This window comes from Eubalaena glacialis, chromosome 3, assembly GCF_028564815.1.
Source record: "Eubalaena glacialis isolate mEubGla1 chromosome 3, mEubGla1.1.hap2.+ XY, whole genome shotgun sequence".
Taxonomy (NCBI): domain Eukaryota; kingdom Metazoa; phylum Chordata; class Mammalia; order Artiodactyla; family Balaenidae; genus Eubalaena; species Eubalaena glacialis.
In genome coordinates, this window is record NC_083718.1 from 49,638,455 (window position 1) to 49,651,984 (window position 13,530).

Below are 13,530 nucleotides of genomic sequence, written 5' to 3' on the forward strand. Positions count from 1 at the left end.
TACAAATATTATAAATTAATAACTTTGTATTAATACAGTATGACATGTTCTTCAAACTATGGTGCAGTAGGCTTTTTCAGTTTGGCTGATTGCCAGGGAGCTGGGAGGTTCATTATTAAGGAGAAATATGTAAAGAGGAAGAAAAGCCAGTGTATACAAGTGTGGGAGATACTGGGGTCTCTAGTCCCCCCATAATCTCCATAAACCTCTTAAAAATCATTTTTTGAGATGGTCAACTGATGTTTTCTCAGTCTTCTTTGAAATTTGTGCAGCTTCAAAAAGTGTCACTTTCCCTATCCAGAGCACCACTTTCTTTAGAAATTCCAGTGCCGTCATTTTTAAATCAATAAGACCAGTATTCACGAGGGCACCATGAAAGGAAGATCAGCGTTCCCTGAGACTCCTGGGTAATGGCAAAGAACTAGATGATTCTGGATGTTGGAAGCCCTTTAGAGATTTGTGGAAGACCTGGGTTGTGTTTCCTTTGCTCAACTCTTAAAGTGGCCTTAGATCTATTAACCCTTCTAGCCAGGAAAGCGAGGGAAAAAAGCTTTCATCAGGGGCCCCAGAATTCATTTCCATAATTAACACCACTGGAGGAATAGCTCATCCACTTACAATTTCTTTTCATCTCCTTTATTTCTGTTAGAGAGTGTAATACAGACTTGGCACGTGGCCCCTTCTCAAGAAATCCTTAAAGAAAATAACACTCCTCCCGTCCAATAATTTTTCAAATGCGTGCTAATATTGTTGTTAGAAGAATATTGTTTTAACATGTAGAAATGGTGGAGCTGTGTCACAACAATTGTATCTTTTATTGAAAAAGTTACCATATAATTTTGGCAAATAGATGAGCTAGATAATATTCTAAAATGTGTAGTCAGGGTTTAAATGGCTGAAAAATTGAAGTCTAATGAAGATTTGTTATTGAAGGAAAGGAGGAGCCTGGGGAGTGCACACAGAATTGCTAACAGCGCAGTGTCAAAACAAGCATTCATGAAGGCTGATTGAGAATCTGTAGAATGAAACAAGCAGACACAGGCTTTTGTGGGTTCATGTGATTTAATAGCGACAGGGGGATCGCGTCCGGTGTAAGAGACAAAGACTGCTTCAGAAGGTAAAAATGAATAGCTTAAAGCAGGAATTTAAAAATAATATTCCTGCCAAATAACCCTTAGTGATTTTTCAAAATGTTGCATGTTTGTATTCATGTCATGTGAGAAATTAAAATCCAATTCTTTTGTCTTCTATTTTCTACTAAATCATCAGTTTGCTTTTGTTTCCTTTTGGAAAAATGAACAAGTCCCCAAATGCTATGAACTCCATCCTGATTCAAACTCTATTCTCAAACAAAAGAACCTCCTTCACTCTTTGTCCTCCAATAACCTGACCCATCTGCTATTTTTACCTCTTAACCCTGATATGACTTTAGCTCTTAATTTGAATTTTTCTCACTTTGTACATGTTCTAAGTAAACTTGGAGATGTCTGCGTTTGGTTCACTAGTCACAGTATAATTCTGGTGACCCCTTTGAGCCTCACCTCAAATTTCCATTTATTCATACATCGAATTGCTTCTAGGGGTATGACATTTTGGACGTGATTAGAAGGCCAAGTGAAAAATATTTAACGATGTCACATGACAAGGCCACTTAGACAAAAGGACTTTGTACATGTGACTTCACACAATGGGAAATCATGAACTTTTCTCACCCTGTAAGTGGCATTGTGCCAGAGCACACTAAACTTCTAAACTTAGAAGCTACCCTCTGGCATGGTTCAGGAAACCTTTTCAGTTCTGATATCTGGAGTTTTTATACAAAAATATACATTAACATTGGGAATAATTCATTATTTTTCATGGATTAAAACCAAATCTTGTTCAAGAACACTACTCTCTTATAGGCTATAAATCTCATTCATTACTAACATTTTCTTTGTTTACACAATATTTTGTCACATATGGGAATATATGTAAAAGATAAGAGCATACCAGAGCAATAAGAATGGAAAAAAACAAGAGAGTTGGTTTCAATTTATTGTTCATTTAAGTTAATATTGTTCTTTCAGAAAACCTTTTTTTTTTTTTTTTTAAACTTAAAAATGTATTTCTGATAGCCCCACGGTATGCTCTGAACCGCGCTGGTGTTACGAGTATATAGGGCACTGATACAACATAGAACATACTTTCAAGGAGGTTGGTCTTGTAGAAAGAGACAGTGTAATAAAATTAACAAAGAATGGAAACCTGCAGTTAAATTTCACACGTCCGGTATTTTATGTACTTTATCTCTTACCTTCACAACAATCTTGCAAAGAAGATATTATCCTTCCCAATTTATACATAAAGAAAAAGTGGTTCAGGAAGGTGAAGTAATTTGTTTGGGGTCACTCAGCTAGTAAATTGCCAAAGCAGGATTCACAGTCAGGTGTTTCTAACTTTAGAGAACCAAGTGTTTTCCACTATGCCCAGTTACCTCCTATATCTAGTTTGTTTCCTAGAATGAGTCACTCAATCATTCCATGCATTAGTTTCCAAGACTATAAAATGCAGAGGTTTCTTTCCTGGAGTGGAATTTCACTCGATATCATCTTTAGACCAACCCATGAGGCTCTGGAAGAGCAATCCCAGGCAGACGTCTAGGCGGGGTCACAAGCCTCCACACTCAGGACCAGGGCCATCAGAGTGCCCTACATTCAATGGGGCACACAGTGATCAAAGCAGCTGGGTCCTGGACGAAAGAAGAATTTGGATGGGCACAGAGGACACGGAGGGTTTCGCAGACTGAGAGGGTAGACAGAGCAGAAGCATGGAGCCAGAGTCAGGAGGGATGCTGGCATGTTTGCTGGGTAGTGAGGGGATGGAGAGATTGGAGTGTGAGGGGCCTGTGTGCAGTGTGCGGAGGGGGTTTGTTGGGTCAAGATGAAGGAGAACCTTGAATGCTAGGTGTTTATAGCCCACTTGAAAGGCTCAGAGAGCCATTTCAAGACTTTTGCCACATCCCTGCGCCACTACTTATGGCTTTAGATCTTGAACTTGATATGTCAGCTGGCTGAGGTGCTCAGACCCTGTAATAGAAAACAGAACTCTTGGAGTCAGAAGTATTAATGATTTGGTAGTGCCTGGCAAGTAATAGAGCTCACAAATTCACGGTAAATGAGTGAATAATGTCTGAGAGGCATGCAGATGTATTCAATTTTCCTGGAGGGTTAATGGATTTGCCCTGAGCTACTAATATCACCTGGTTCTCTTAGGCAAACTCTCTTAGACCCGTACATGGGAGAGAAGGGCCTGGATGAGGGTACCTTGTGTGATTGTGAATGTCTTTCATCTGTGAGGAGTGACTGACCCGTTTAGGGGCTCAGTCCAGGGCGGGCCTGATGACGGCCATGCTCTAGCCAGCCAGGCCAAAGGACCCGCAGGTGGGCATAACTGCTCAGTAGCATAAAATGCCACTGTTCAAGAATCACAAGAACCATGGTTACCCAGTCAGCAAGCTGTGGAGGAGAACTGAATGTGGACCACTTTGTTCTTTGGGATTCCCACGATACAAGGGAATATTTGAGACCAGAAGCCACAAAGACTCAGAAGCAAAAGCAAAATATTTATGCTGATGAGCTACAATGTAACTGAACAGTAGTTATCCAAGGCAACATTGAAACACAACTGTGAAGGAAATGGATCAAATCACTGCCCTCATGGAGCTTCCTTTGCAGTAAAAGACAGATAATAAATAAACAAATAAAAATAATTTTTCAAAATATAAGGTCAGTTATCTCAGCATGTTATATCCTTTGCCTACTGTTTTGAAAGCCTCCTCTGTCATATATCAAGTTTCCATATATGTGCAGGTCTATAAATAAAATATCTATTCTGTTTCCTGGTTCTATTTGCCTAGCTCTGCCTACATTGTTGATTACTATAGCTTTAGGGTAAACTTTGATATATGATATAGCAAGGTTCCCAAATTAGTTTTCTGCAAAAGTGCTTTAGCTATCTTTATTCCATGTTCCCCAATTCGAATCAGTTTGTCAAATCCCATGAAAACTCCCTATTGGCTTTTGATTGGAATTGCAGTGCATTTATAGATCAGTTTGGGAAGAAACGACACCTCAATGACAATGAATCTTCTCATACAGGATTATTGTAAATTTCTCTGTTCTTATGTCTTTAATATTTTTCATTACATTTTTGTAATTTTCTTCCTAAAGCCCTTGCATATCTTTTATTAGATTTATTCTTTCTAATTTTTATTGCTATCATTCACGTTATTTATTTTAAAACTACATTTTCTAAAGGTTTATTACTGTTATATAGAAATGTAATTTATTTTAATATTGATTTTTTTAATCTATCAACTAACTTTGCTGAATTCAAATATTAATTCTGATACTTTTTGAGCAGATTCACTTGTGTTTTCTATGTGGACAATCTTACCATCTTAGAGCAGTGGTTCACTCGGTGATTTTGTTCACAAGGGGACAGTTGGCCATGTCTGGAGACATTTTTGTTTGTCACAACTGAGAGTGTCAAAATTTTGTAGTCATTTACTAAGTAATTATTTAGTGAAGTCATACTGTGTATTAGGCCCTGTTTGAGAAGCTGAATATTCAGTGGTAATCTAAACAAATATGTTCCTACCCACTGCAAAATTTAGAGTTTAGTTTATACCTTGCAAACAGAAAATATAACTTCTTTCGAAGTATTCGTGGATATACAGAAAGCACAGAAAGTAATCATATAATAGAACAGAATAAAAACAAAGTTCGAAAAGGCAAAAGTTATATAAAATATACTCTTTTACCACTATGCTATAAATATAGAACTCAATAATAAATGTTTAAACATTTAAACAAACAAACAAATAACTCCTTGCCAGCTGGAGATATGTATCCTTAAATGATTTATGTATTTTTAAAAAAAGAATAAAAATAAGTCAACCTAAGACTTAAGAAGTTAGAAAAAGAAAAAAAGGAGCCACAAGCATAACAGAAGCAATTAGTCAACATAAAGGAGACATTAATTACTTATAAAACAAAAAAACAGTGGAACTGACAAATTTTAAAAACTTATTTTAAAAATACTAAACAAAGGAAGGAAAAAGAATAACTTTATGGCATAGAAACTGACAAACACTACTTCAGCCAGATGATCAAGGTCAACAGCAATAATGATGAGTCATGTTGACAACATGTATCCTTGAATGATGTGATGAGAGTGGCACTTTATCTCTGTGGTCCTTGTCCCCAAAACTCATAATCCCAGGCTAGTCATGAGAAAAACAGCTGTTAAATCCCAACTGAGGGGCATGCTAAATGATACCTGATCAGTATTCTTCAGACTGTCAAGGTCATTCAAAACATGGTCTGTCTGAGAAACTGTCACGGCCAAGAGCAGCCAAAGGAGACACACAACTAAATGTAACGTGGTATCCTGGATGCACTCCTGGAACAGAAAAAGGACACTAAGTAAAAAACTAAGGAAATCTGAAAAAAGTATGGACTTTAGTTAATAATAAGGTATCAACATTGGTTCATTAATTGCGACAAATGTACCATCCTAATGTAAGATAGTAACAATAGCGGAAAATTGGATGGGGCATATGGAAATTCTGTAGTATCTTTGCCACTTTTCTGTTAATCTAAAACTTTGTGTTAGTGTCCTATTGCTACTGTAACAAATTATCACAGATTTATTGGCTTAAAATAATGCAAATTTAAGAAGTTTTGGAGGTCAGAAGTCCAAAATGAGTTTTAGGGGGCTAAAATCAAGGAGCTGGCAGGGCTGGTTCCTTCTGGAGGCCCCAGAGGCAATTCTGTTCCCTGTCTTTTCTGGCTTTGAGAGACTGCCAGCATTCATTTACTTGTGGCCGCATCACTCCAAACTCTCCTTCTGTTGTCATGTTGCCTTCTCCTCTGTCTGATCTTCCTGGGCCGCTCTTTTAAGGAGATCACACAGGGCCCACTCCTATGATCACACAGGGCCCACTCCGATAATCCAGAATAACCTCCTCATCATAAAATCCTTAATTTAATCACATTCGCAAAGTTATATTATTGCCATATAAGATAACATTCACAGGTTGTGGAGATTAAGACATTGACATCTTTGTGGGGCTATTATTCAGCTTACTGCACTACTCTAAAATTAAAAGTTTATTTAATAAAAACAACAGACAAATACTTAGAAAATCTAGCTGAGACAAAAAGGGAGCACACAATTAAATACCAAAGACCAACAGGAATATAACAAAAGATATGGAGATTTTAAGACCATAAGAGAGTAGTACCTATGATGATGAAAAAATACATTTCATTATCCAGATGAAATAAATGATTTCTTGGGGCAACAGGGTGTTACAGAAAAAAATATTAGGAAAAGACCCAGGCATAAATGAAAATGTTGTCATAGAAGGCTTAGGGACAAGATGTTTTTATAATGACCATAGTTTCTATTTATTGAGTGCTAAGTGATGGACAGAGCTGGAATTCAAACCAGCATTTATCTGGTTTCAAAGCCCATGAACTTTCACGCACTATCATTTTGCCTCCTGTACATATATGGATCGGTCTTTTCATTCTTTCAAGGAACAGATTTTTCCTCTTCTATGTAGTCTATTCCAGAGCATGGAAAGCTACCTAACTCATTTTTTAACTCTTCAAAACTAAGTAGCACAGCCTGGGGAGACGGGCTCCTCCCTTGAGCTGTATGATCTTAGCCTCAGTTCCTTATCTGCAAAATATAGATAATGCTGTATGTCATTGGTAAATGTTGTAAGAAAATATAGGAGAAAATGTAGTGTTTGGAACATGGTATGAGCTTACAAAATTATCACAACTGCCATTATTATTATTAATAATAAAACCTAACAAAGACAGGATAAAAAGAAAAGAACTTATATATTTAAAAATTCTAGGGCTTCCCTGGTGGCACAGTGGTTAAGAATCTGCCTGCCAATGCAGGGGACACGGGTTCGAGCCCTGGTCCGGGAAGATGCCACATGCTGTGGAGCAACTAAGCCCGTGCGCCACAACTACTGAGCCTGCGCTCTAGAGACCCTGAGCCACAATGACTGAGCCCTCGTGCTACAAGTACTGAAACCTGCACGCCTAGAGCCCATGCTCCGCAACAAGAGAAGCCACTGCAATGAGAAGCCCGCGCACCACAAGGAATAGAGTAGCCCCCGCTCGATGCAACTAGAGAAAGCCCATGCACAGCAACGAAGACCCAATGCAGCCAAAAATAAATAAATAAAATAAAATAAAATTTTTAAAAATTCTAAATACTGGCCAATGGGACTAAAAAGAAATATTTGAAAAGAATAATCTACCACGACCAAGCAGAAACTATCAGTTTAGTTTAACATTAGAAAATTTATTGTTATATCATACTGAGAGGTCAAATAAAAAAGAAAACATATGATCATTAAATTTTGAAAGGCATTAGTAAAGTATTACAATCATTTCTGATGGGAAAAATAATTTTGTTATTTATGAATAAAGGAATAATTCCTTAACATATTAAAAAATGTTTTACACTGACAACTCATATAATTTATTGTGAAAATACCAATGGAGACATTTCCATTAATATCAGGAACAAACCAAGAATGTGTGCTATTCTCCCTACAGTTAATTATTATTTTATAAGTTTTGGTCGCAGCAGAACAAAAATAAGAAGTGTGATTACTAGAAATAAGAGAACAAAGTTATCACTGTTTGCAGATGATATCATCATATACCTAGAAAACCCTAGAGAATCAGCTAAAAAATAATTAGCAGTGAGTTCAGCAAGATGAATGAATATAAGTGTCAATGGATTTCAAACGCACCAGCCACAATCAGAAAATATAACGAGGGAAAAATCTCTTTCACAATAGTAACAGGAATATAAAACACCTAGAAATATAAGCTTAATATAAAAATATGTCAGACCTTTGTGAAAAATACCACAGAATTAGACCAAGAAACATAAAGTAAGGATTAAATAAATAGGAAGCCATAGAGTGTGTCTGTGTGGACTATTATAAATATATCAAGTTTACCCACATTAATTTTTAGGTTTAATGCAACCCAATACATTCTCAATGGGATTTTCCTTTGGGAGTTTTTCTGGAAGAATAAATACATAAGAATAGCAAATGAAAATTTGGAAAGGAAAGCTAATGAGGCAGGGTGCAACTTGTTCTACCAGATAGAAGATATATTGCAAAGCTACAGTAAAAAGTGGTACTTGCACAAGTATGGATCAATAAGAGACTAGCCCTCAAAAAAGAAAGCGCCCTATTAAGTACAATGGCTTGAGATGCTATAAAGTTGACATCAAAACAAAGGAAGGGATGGATTAGTCAATAAATGGAATATGGAAAATATTAGTCTAAGTCCTTACCTTATCCCATATGTCACACACAGTAATCAATTCCAGTGATGTCTATATAAAACAATGTATATAGCAAATAAAACAACACATATATTAGAAGCAAATAAAAATGACTCTCAGGAAGAAGAAACTTTCAGCAAAGGACAGAATCAATAGAATTGGTAACAAAGTTTTAAATGCTGTATATCAAAACTATCATTTCTTAAACAAAAAAGAAAAATAACATGGGAAATAATAAAATGACAAAGTTGGAAAAATGTTTGCCACTGATGATAGACAAAGAGGTAACATTTGTTTCTAGAGTTTTTATAAATCTGTAAGAAAATTACTGACACTTACATAGAAAAAATGGATAAAAAGACAAGGGTAATTTATGGAGGAATTATGAATGGTCAGTAAAGATGGGGGAAAGTTCAACTTTCCTGATAATCTCACAAATCTAAACATCATTTTATTTAAAACATTTTTCTTGGAGTATAGTTGATTTACAATGTTATGTTAGTTTCAGGTATACAGCAAAGTGAATCAGTTATACATATATGTATATCCATTCTTTTTTTAGATTCTTTTCCCATATAGGTCATTACAGAGTATTGGGTAGAGTTCACTGTGCTATTAGTTTTCTATTTTATTAAACATCAATTTACCTATTTAATTGCCAACTCAGGGTGAGAGATGGTCAGGTGGTGGATACTGTTAGGTAACCTGGAAGGAATGTCTAGTGTTACCATCTTCCTGGGGAGGTATTTGGCAGTATGTTTCAGGAGCACAAAAACCTCTGGTCACTTGGCCCAGGAATTCTTCTAGAATTCTGTCATTAGAAATGAAAAAGAGATGTGGACAATGCTTTTTGCACAGGGATATTCTTTACTTTCTATTTATAATGTCAAAAACTGGAAATAAGTTCAACAAAAAATTGTATTGGAATGGTAGACTATGGTATATTGATGATTCTGAAAAATTCTGATTTTGAAGAACTTTAATTATATGTAAACGTTCACAATATAATTTGTTTGTTTGTTTTTCTTCTTTTCGGCCACACAGTATGTGGGATCTTAGTTCCCCAACCAGGGATTGAACCAGTGCCCTCTGCATTGGAAGGGCGGAGTCTTAACCAATGGACCGCGAGGGAAGTCCCTCACAATATGATTTTAAAGTAAAAGTGTAGAATTCAAAAGTGCATCCAAGAGAAGTTATATCTAGAATTTAGCGTAGGCTATTTCAGTTGGAATCTTTATTTGCATTTTTAATACTTCTTGTTTTCTATGATAAGATGCATTGCTTCCATAATAAAAAAATAGCGTATGTGGGTCTATGTGTATTTAAGGTACAATATGTGTAGTCAGTTAGTATCCTCGTCAAGAAATTAATCAAACTTTGGAAATTAGAAGTGGATTTTGTTGATATTTCCAGACGTTTTTTCTTTTATTTTGAAACATACACCCTTCTCTCTCTCTTTCCAAACTTGTTCTGCTTTCACCAAGAAACACAGTCATATATGCAGTCCTTTATACTTATCCCCAATCCCCATTTTATTCTTTAAGAGAAAGGAATATATTTAAGTTTGGCTTTGATTTTTACAAGTTTGTTAAAAGAGTTTAAGATTTCATTTTTCTAAAAATGAAAAGATGTTAGTGACAGAATCATGCTTTGTTGCCTAGGTAACAAAAATGACAACAACTGTATCAAATAGAAGAGTTCTAAATAAACCTATGCCTAAATTAAAGTGGTATTTCCAAATAGTTAAAGAATTAAAAGACATGGAAAAAACTGAAGAGAATCAGGTAGCAACTTGGAATGAAGAGGAAGTACTGAATAGATACTGACATGAACAGTTCATATCATACAGAAATCATAGGGAGAATCCTCACTAGAGCATCTTGTAAACACGGTTTGTTAATTTTTGTATATTTCTATAATACGTAGAAAATCTGAAAAATATTGGAGAATACAGAGATAAAAAATGATCACCAATAATCTTACCATCTACTTAAGTGGAGTTACTTCTGATTTCTATTCTCTCTTTCTCTCCCTGCAGCCTCCCCGCCGGCACGTTATTTTTAAAGATACTTATTCAATACTCTAAATAAAATTTTTTTATCACAATTGCTTTTCAGAATGAACTCTCTGGAAAGAACTTTGGTGTTTGTACCCCAGTGTAAATTCTTCTCCAATCTCTCACCTGAGAGTTCCCCGTGTAATGGTTGGCTCTCCTCATGGTCAGCTGCCCATTCACTCAATCTGAACGTGAATGTGAAGTTAAGTCAGAAAGAGAAAAACAAATATCGTATAGTAACGCATATATGTGGAATCTAGAAAAATGGTACAGATGAACCAGTTTGCAAGTCAGAAATAGAGACACAGATGTAGAGAACAAATGTATGGACACCAAGGTGGGAAAGCGGGGGGATGGTGGTGGTGGTGTGATGAATTGGGAGACTGGGACTGACATGTATACACTGATGTGCATAAAATGGATGACTAATAAGAACCTGCTGTATAAAAAGTAAAATACAATTCAAAAAAAAAGTGAAGTTTGCCTGTTGACAAGACCTACATATGCAGATGCAGCTTTTATTGCTTCTTTCTTAAATATGAAACAAAGATTTACTTAACAAGTATTTATTAAATACCCACTCGATGCTGGGCACGGCTGGGCATGCAATAGTGATCAAAAAAGACCAAAATTCCTGCCCTCTTGGAGCTTACATTCTAGTGATGGAAGAGGAAAAATAGGAAATGAAATTATTCCATATTTTAGAGATTGATATGTGCTACGGACAAAAACGGTTGGGTGGTCAGATGGTGACATTTAAGACACTAGAGAATCACAAATTTCCTATTAAAAAAAGAGCCTACTGGATGCCAAGAAGAGTTAGTGGATGATTATACACACCTAGACTTACCTGTGTGAAATTCTGGATGTGAGATCATAAGGTTTCCAGCAGCAGGGGCAGGAACGAAGGGGTAAGAGAGAGGGCACACACAAATGGGTAGATCCAGATTGGCATCAAATTTTTCAACAATAACAGTGTTGCTAAAATAAAATGGATCAATGTCTTTGAAGTATGAGGGAAATTTTTTTTTCAATCTAGAGCAGAATTCTCAATCAAATGATCAGTCCAATAATAAAACATATTCAAATATACCACTATATTGAAAATCTACCTCCCATGTACCCTTCTTAGGAAGTTACTTGAAGATGTGCTCCTCAGCAAATTGAGGGCATAAACTAAGAAAGAATACTGATGGAAAAATAAGTTTAGATGTATCCAATAGAGGAAATACAAACCTGTATGTGTATATATATATATATATAAATATAATATATTATGTATATCCTAGAGAAAGGTTTATTGCGATGTATTGGCTCATGCAATTATGGAGGTTGAGAAGTCCCAAAATCTGCTGTCTGCCAAGTGGGAGACCCAGGAAAGCAGGTAATGTAGTCTGAAGGCCTGAGAACCAGGAGCACTGAGAGCAGGAGAAAACCAATGTCTCAACTCAAGCCCTCAGGCAGGGGGAGGGCGAATCCAACGTTCCTCTGCCTTTATGTTCTATTCAGTCCCTCAACAGATTGGCTGATGGCCACCCACATTGCGGAGGGCATCAGCTTTACTCAAGCCACCAACTCAAATACTAATGTCTTCTAGAAACAGCCTCATAGACACACCCAGAAATAATGTTTTTTTTAAAAAATAAATTTATTTATTTATTTATTTATTTTTGCCTGTGTTGGGTCTTTGTTGCTCCGCGCAGGCTTTTCTCTAGTTGCGGCGAGCGGGGGCTACTTTTCGTTGCGGTGCGCAGGCTTCTCATTGCGGTGGCTTCTCTTGTTGCAGAGGGCGGACTCTAGGCACACGGGCTTCAGTAGTTGTGGCACGCAGGCTCAGTAGCTGTGGCTTGCGGGCTCTAGAGCGCAGGCTCAGTAGTTGTGGCGCACGGGCTTAGTCGCTCCGCGGCATGTGGGATCTTCCCAGACCAGGGCTCGAACCTGTGTCCCCTGCACTGGCAGGCGGATTCTCAACCACTGCACCACCAGGGAAGCCCCAGAAATAATGTTTAATCAGGTATCTGGTTATCCCATGGCCCAGTCAAGTTGACATGTGAAATTAACCATCACAGGTATGGAAGGACAAGAGGTACATTATAGCCTACTTTAGCAGAGAGCCAATAACTAATCTATTGCTAATATTGATCAATCAAGAAATAACAGCATACACCGACAAATCATGGTAACCATCTTCATCTCCAATGTTTATGATCTTGTCAATGGAAACTGTAGAGCAACACTTAATCATCCAACTGGCTGTCAATAGTGAGGCAATAGGTGAAGAGAGAAAACAGAACTCTGCACATCTGGGTTAGATGGTTTGAGGTTAAGTAGGCTGGAGAAAGTTTCCCGAACTAAAAGGGAGAGTACTTACAAGAATATTTTATAGAGAGTGGGGGGTCCAGGAAAGGAAAGGGTGCTTGAGGGCATTTTCCCTGCCAGCCTACCACTCTGATGCAAATAGAGAAAAGATAAAACAGAGACATTTTTTGCTTGTAGTTTAAATTTACACAACACAGTGAAAGCTAATTTATCAATGTTTCATTCACTCAGTCAGGATTTTTTATGTGCCTATTATATATCAGGTACTATTGAACTGATAGAACAATTAAGATAAAAAATTCTCTTCTAATAAATATAAAAGTAATTGGCTTAGGGATTCACAGGTAAAATCTGGTAAGGAGAGATAGGCATGTAATGATTAAATTCGATAAAGTGTTACGGCGCTGTGACAGAAATATGTTCAGGGTCCAGAAAGGACACCAAGGAAGAAGTGGTTCATTCTGTTTCTGGAAAGTCAAATTCCACAAACAGGAATTTACCTGATAGATAGAGTGAGATTTCTGCTGCCTTGAAGAGGAGTTGGTCTCCTTATCTTTGAAAATACAATTATTCTCTTGTGTGTCCAGCCTAAGGAAGTAATCTTAAATAAAAAGAATTAAGCAAAAAACAAAACAAAGGAAACAAACAAAAATCTTTTTTGGTGAATCAACTTTGAAAATATCTTACAGCACTTCTACAGCACCCCAAATTAATCACTAATATCGAATAACTCTTGAACTAGTGCAATTTATTCATCAGTATATTGGAGGTAATAA